The sequence below is a fragment of the Mastomys coucha genome, unplaced genomic scaffold (genome assembly GCF_008632895.1).
Source record: "Mastomys coucha isolate ucsf_1 unplaced genomic scaffold, UCSF_Mcou_1 pScaffold5, whole genome shotgun sequence".
Lineage (NCBI taxonomy): Eukaryota > Metazoa > Chordata > Mammalia > Rodentia > Muridae > Mastomys > Mastomys coucha.
Genome location: NW_022196911.1, coordinates 16,107,126 through 16,114,780, shown reverse-complemented (window position 1 = coordinate 16,114,780; position 7,655 = coordinate 16,107,126). Strand labels below are relative to the sequence as shown.

Genomic DNA, 7,655 nt, shown 5'->3' with positions numbered 1-7,655 from the left:
GGGGGGGGGGGGGGAAGCATAAGAATATAAGCAACACAAACCAAGGTTACTTGGCATAATTAGAACCCAATACTCTCACCATTGCAAGTCCTGGACACACCATCATACTGGAAAAGCAAGATTCAGATCAAAAACCACTTCTCATGAGGATACAGGACTTTAAGAAGAACATAAATAACTCCCTCAAAGAAATACAAGCGAACACAGGTAAACAGTTAGAAGCCCTTAAACAGGAAACACAAAAATCCCTTAAAGAACTACAGGAAAACACAATCAAGAAGGTGAAGGAAATGAACAAAATCATCCAGGATCTTAAAATGGAAATAGAAACAATAAAGAAATCAAAAAGGGAGACAACCCTGGAGTTAGAAAATCAAAGAAAGAGATCAGGAGTCATAGATGCAATCATCACCAACAGAATACAAGAGATAAAAGAGAGAATCTCAGGGGCAGAAGATACCTTAGAAAACATTGATACAACAAAGAAAATGCAAAATGCAAAAAGCTCCTAACCCAAAACATCCAGGAAATCCAGGACACAATGAGAAGACCAAACCTAAGGATAACAGGTATAGAAGAGAGTGAAGACTCCCAATGTAATGGGCCAGTAAATATCTTCAACAAAATTGTAGAAGAAAACTTCCCTAACCTAAAGAAAGAGATGCCCATGAACATACAAGAAGCCTACAGAACTCCAAATAGACTGGAGTAGAAAAGAAATTCCTCCTGTCACATAATAATCAAAACACCAAATGCACTAAACAAAGAAAGAATTTTAAAAGCAGTAAGGGAAAAAGGTCAAGTAACATATAAAGGCAGGCCTATCAGAATTACACCAGACTTCTCACCAGAGACTATGAAAGCTAGAAGATCCTGGGCAGATGTCATACAGACCCTAAGAGAACACAAATGCCAGCCCAGGCTACTATACCCAGCAAAACTCTCAATTACCATAGATGGAGAAAACAAGATAGTCCATGACAAAACCAAATTTACACAATATCTTTCCACAAATCCAGCCCGATAAAGGATAATTGATGGTAAATACCAACATAAGGAGCAAAATTATACCCTAGAAGAAGCAAGAACGTACTCTTTCAACAAACCCACACAAACCTAGTTCCACCTCTAACAACAAAAACAACAGGAAGTAACAATTACTTTTTCTTAATATCTTAACATGAAAATTAATATTACCAACATATCCAAATCAATTGAAATCCAAAAATATGAGGAATTAGAAATTTATTGGCTATGATCCAGTGGTCTCTCTAATTTGGTAATTGGAGAAATAGGTCCAACATTGTACAATCTATATACACTGTCAGCTTGTTTGCTTGTGATAGTGTCTTGCTGTATGCAACATAAAGGTCTTGAAATCTTGCTTCTCCTATCTCAGCCTCTCTATTAGTAGTATTGTTTATTTCATGTTTTTACACTATACTATGGTTTTCAGAACAGCTTACATATTTCAAATGTATTTATACAGCCAAAAGAAATGTAGACAATTAACTTGGGAGGTGGCTTGTAAGAGGACAACAAAGAGTGAGACTAAATACTTTGCTTGATGTTTATAACTATTGTATCAAGTTTGAAGAAGAGGACTTTATAAGTTACTCTTTCTCTGAGATGAAAGCTTTTCAAAATCATCACAGCCAATGAACCAGATTCTTACCCTCACCTAATGTCTATGTCACCCTCCAAGCAGAGCCATTGTTCATTGAAACAGTTGGTGAATGACTTCATGGATAGACAATCTTAATACACACACCATTTCTTAAATGAATGTAACCTGTTCTCTGGACTGAGAATGAAGACAATCACTCAAGTCAATTAGCTTTGACCATAGCAGAAAATCTGTATCCAAGAATCCTGCCTACACTTCATTACTTGACACAGCTGAACTGTCAACTCTTAGCTTAGCTACGATAGAGGTAAAATTGGTGATGTGAGGGACATTGAAGTACAGCGTTATCACAATGAAATCCAATGTCTAAAAATTGCTTTTATTTTGGACTTGTACCACAGTAAGAGCCAAGATTTTAAACTCTACTAAAAACAAAACAAACAAACAAACAAAAAGACTTTATATATTTATGTTCATTTAAGAAATACTAGTAGTGATGTATTATTTTAAAATATACAGTTAATATGTTTGGAGTTATTTAAAATTTATAGAGAAAAACGCATGTATTTTCAGTATTGCTGTAGGCAAGAATCTACATAAAACTGTTCAATTGACTGTTGTTTTATATCACAATTTTTATAATACTCATTTTATTGTTGCAATATTTTATAAATTTTAAAGAATATGAAAAAATAAAAAAATGAAAGGTATTGCAGGTATTGAAGGGGGTCTCTGGGAGGAGTTGGGGTACAAAAGAGAAACAAGATGTAATTCTATTTAGTTAAAATATGTTTTTAGGTAGTATCAATTCTAGTTTCGACTAGAACCATGACGGTGACCAAGATCTCTTACAAACGGATCTGTATGCGCTGCTAGGCATTGAGGAGAAGGCAGCAGACAAAGAGGTGAAGAAGGTGTACAGGCAAAAAGCATTCTCCTGCCACCCATACAAAAATCCAGATAACCCCAGAGCAGCTGAACTCTTCCACCAACTGTCCCAGGCCTTGGAAGTGCTGACTGATGCTGCAGCCAGGGCTGCCTATGACAAGGTGAGGAAAGCCAAGAAGCAGGCAGCAGAGAGGACCCAGAGACTTGAGAACAGGAAGAAAGTGAAACTTGACCCGGAAGCCAGGGAGCAGCAGACCCAGGCCCAAGGGAGTGAGGAAGAGGAGCAGGAGCGCCAGCACAGTAGAGCAGGAGATTGCCCGACCTCAAGAAGAGGGCTCCAGTCAGCTGGAAGAGCAGCAGAAGCTGATCCAGGAGCAGATCCACCAGGACTGAGAAGAGAGGCTAAGAGGAAGAACAGAAAATACTGAAGGCAAAAGAACCCCCAAACTAAAGCTGAAGTGGAAGTGCAAGAAGGAAGAGATGAGTTCCAAGGTGGCTACTCCAGAGATGTCCTCCTTTTACAAAAATATGGGGAGATTCTCAACCTGATACTTTCCAGAAAGAAGGCGGGCAACGCCATAGTGGAGTTTGCAACTGTGGGAGCTCTGGAGCTGGCTGTCAGAAATGAAGTGGGCCTGGCTGACAACCCTCTGAGGGTTTCCTGGTTGGAGGGACAGCCCCAGGGCACAGTGGACCCTGGCCCTCCAGGACTGTGAAAGGGCTCAGTGCTGTCAGAAAGGGACTATGAGAGTCTTGTCATGATGCTCATGCGCCAGGCAGCTGGGCACCAGCAGCTGATCACCCAGATGCAGCAGGAAGGCGAGGGGGCGGCCCACATAGCCCCCGCTCCAGCCTTCACACCCCATACCCCTTCTGAATCATCACCAATAAACGTTTTAAAAAACAAAAAATAAAAAATTTTTAAAAATAAAATAAATAAAATGTTTTGAAATGTTAACAAATTCAGATAAATCGAAATCACGTATCTTTTCTCATCATAATGCAATAAAACAAATCAATAAAAAAAGTATGTGCTAAGAAATAGTTTTTAAATAAAAAAAAGCAGAAACAACATACTACAGACTTTGGAATTGCTAATTGGAAAGCATATAGAGGTTAATTGGCATAAAAACTATGTCTATCCAACTCCATACCCCCTTTCATACACAAGAATATTTTTGAAACTAGTTTTCTCCTTTAGGGTTATTTAACATTTCTTTTCTTATAAGATTAGAACTCTGAAGAGGCTATAATTCTTTTTAATAATAGTTGAGTTCTGCACTCTTCCAAACCAGCAAGATTAAAGTTAAATGTGCTTTCTATACTTATTTGTGAATAGGATGATTCCTGCTCTTTAAGATCTGTTTTTGATGTATGTATTTTCAGTATTGCTGTAGACAAGCCTCTACATAAGACTGTTAAATTGATTGTCACTTTATATCAAACCACTTTTATAGTACTCATTTTTATTGTTATACTATTTTATAAATTTTAAGGAATATGAGAAAAAAGATATTGTAGGTACTGAAGGGGGGTCTCTGGGAGGAGTTGGGGTACAAAATGGAAACAAGAATGTGATTTAATTCTATTTACTTAAAATATGTTTTTAAATGTTAAATTCAGATAAATTGAAATCATGTAACTTTTCTCATAATGCAATAAAAGTTAAAAAAAAAAAAGATCTGTTTTTTAACAGGATGCCTTTTTATCATAAAGAGCACTAAGAGCTAAAATTTACTAATTTAGTAAACTAAATTTACTTTACCTACTAGTTGTCCAACTACTTTTGATTGGTATACACTGACATTGAAATAATTTTAACAGATTAATTATACAAAAAAGAACATGATACCCTGAGCAATATTTTCATGAGATTTTGGTGAGCATTTTAAAATATATTAAAAGAGTCAATATGAGATAGATACAAATATAAAAATCTAGACAGTGTTATGCATTCATTTAATTCCCGAAGATACTTTGCAATGCTCAAGGCAAAAATCAATACATGCTACTAGGAAAATGTCATAAATGCATTGCTCTCTTAAAGCTTTAAAAAAAATCTTTCTTAAAATTCACACAATGGACTTAAAATTTAAAGAAGATAAAGTTTGTGGACAATGTTCCACAAAGTCTACATAGAATCTATACTCATCTGTTCATAAAGAAGACTATATAAATTTTCTCGAGGCAATTTAATTTTATGGACTCACCAATAAATAGAACCACCACCCCCAGCCCCACCCTCCTGGCCATAACATACCACAATGGGAGAAAACAGAGTTAATGAGTTGTAGGAGAAAACATCAAGACCATCTGAGTCTCAGTGACACAATGATAATCTATGCCAGGAGACAACCCAACTACAGCGATCCCATCTAACACTGCTAGAAAACAACAAATCCTAATTCTGATAGTTCCTGATCATTTTAAGGTACATTTTTTTTTTTTAAGGAAAACTTAAAATTGCCCCTTCAGAGTCTAAGGAGGTGATCCAGCTGTGACGCCTGCTATTGAGCTGTTATAGGCAGATAGCCTTAGAGGAACTGAAGCTCTCTGTTACCAGCCTGCTTTGGCCAAGGCTCAGAATGAAGCTGTTGAAGGGCTAATCAAACTCTGACGGGTGTGGGGGCTGTTTTGAAATGAACTCCTCCCCTGAGCTTTTAAGGCATCAGCCCCAGCAGATGAGACCAGTCAACCAGATACGTGGCCACAGTATATAAATGATATTCGCTGGCCTATCTGACTGCTCTTATAAGAGCCTCATCGGTTTGTGATATAAATAATTCAAGCAAATGGCTTTAGACACCAGAGGCTGCCAATTATTACTGTCACCACCTCACCACCATTTGTTTTGGTCAATAGAGTATTTCCTGAAAGGAAAAAAAAGTAAATTCTGCATCAAAGCAATTTTCCTTCCCTCCAACTTCTTTCAAAAAACAGGAGGGATCAAAGCTTATCACTCAGAAATCAACCTTTGTCTCTTTCTCTCTTTAGTTCCTTTATAAAAGTTCAGATATAATAAAGGTGGGAATTAAATAGTACACATAATCATATCAGAAGGATAAAGCACATACTTCAGTATTTAAAAAAAAAAATAACATCCTCATAGTACAAGCAACACATTCAAGAAGTCGAGACAGAGAATTGCAGAGCTTACATCAGCCTACTAACTGAATGAACACAGCCTTGCTATTTTCAAACCACTAATCCAAGATTTAAAAAGAGAGGAAATAGACAACTATGAAGGAATTGTACTTCAGGCTGAGTGTTGTGGATTTACCTAGTGCAGAGTGAACCCTGATATAGCTGAAATTGTCAGGTGAGCTGAAAAGCCATGTTGCTTTCCTAATCTGTCCCCTCCGTTGTTAGCAGTTTGGTAAACAACGAATGGCCTAGTGTCTGTACTAGACTCCATCAAATAAGAATTTATTATAAATTGTGTATTTTTATTTTTACATGGTTCATTATGAATCATTAACATGATTGTCTCTTCTGTTTTAATATGTTGCTGTAAATTCTATAGAGCCTCATTCAGCAGAATCTAAAATCAAAGAGAAATTGTAAACAGCAGTATATGTTAATGTTAGAAGCAAGCAACTCAGAAACTATATCATTTCACTTCTGCTCCTCAATACCCCCATAAAAGAAAAGATTCCAGACTCTGAATTGATCATTGACCTTATTTTAAGCTTGAATGGCTGTTTTGATGGTTAAAGGAAACCCCATAGCAACCAGTGTCAGCCAAGTCAGATTTCCCATCAGAACCATTATGTCATACCTATGACCCAAATTCTGTGATTGCTCCCATTATCAAAAATCTTAGTCATCACACATACATACATACAGAGAGAGAGAGAGAGAGAGAGAGAGAGAGAGAGAGAGAGAGAGAGAGAGAGAATGGGAGAACAAGAGAGAGAGAATTTCTAAGATAAACTATACTGTGCAAAATACGCGTGAAGCCTTCCCGAAATGTGGCATTGTATCAACTAAGTTAAGATCAGCTAAGTTAAGATCTAGAAGTACCTTGCTGGACAGATGGCTCATCCATTAAAGGCTAGGCTCACAACCAAAGGGACAGGAGCTAGGGGAACACCCTTGATGACAGTACCAGGTCTGACAAATTAAAGCACAGGAGACCTAGTTAAACACAGCCTGCAGAGAGGACTGAATAATATTTCCAATGAGAGTATATCCCATAGAAAGTTTTAGGCACAGTAAAAATACAGTCATTATTTTATCCTATAAGTAAATTCAACCAGAATACCTGTATTTTATAAGGCAAACACAACTCCATGTGATCTGTGTGACCATGGCTATAGGTAACTCAAGCTAAGAGCAGGAGTTATAACAAGCACTCAGGCAGGGAAAAAATGTGGCTGGCAAGGTTGATGCAGCTGGTTCCCAAGAGAGGCCAAGCCCTGCAGGGAGCTGTAGGCAACAACAAAGGCCCCAGCAGCAGCTATGACTGCTCAATAAGGCACAGCACCTGCTCCCAATGGGCAGCCAACATAGGATGCTTTCCTGAGAGGAGCCTATTCAAGACTAATGGTGTGTGACAAAAATAGCCAGGAAAGGCCAGAAAAAGGCTTTTCCAGGAGAAATTAGCCATTCAGCTTGGTCTAATAATTAGCTCTCTTTGGGCATCACTCCCTGTTACACCTGACCATTCTAGGGAGTCAAAGGTCAAAGGTCAAACATTTATTATTTAGAGCAGACTTTGCTTTGGACAAAGTTGGTGAGAGAATTTTATTAAATGCTTTTGTCAAAATTGTCTTAAAATAAATGGAAACAAAATGTATACTCCGGATGTACTACGTAAAAGTCTGCATAAACACAAAAAGATTGTGGAAGAGGGTAATAAATAGGGCTAACTGATATTTGAAGCATAATTTTTACAACATTTTCCTTAAAACTAAAGTTCTCATGATAATCTTCAATTTGTTGAGCCTTCACCTGACTATGTGCTCTGTCCATGAAAAGTCCTAGATACAAGTTCTGATCCTGAAGATAAATTACTCTGTGATCTTCTTTACACCCTCAGAAACATTATTGGGTGAAAGTATGAGACTCTGGGCACATCATTTCTTCTTCTTTACTGTCTTTATCTCTTATTTCTCTTATCTGCTCACTCACAAACTAG

The 7,655-nt window shown here is 37.4% G+C and overlaps 1 pseudogene; it reads left to right on the top strand.

The window, feature by feature from the left end:
* Positions 1–3,429, top strand: part of LOC116077355 — a 25,313-nt pseudogene extending 21,884 nt beyond the window's left edge.
* Positions 3,430–7,655: the final 4,226 nt, after the last annotated feature.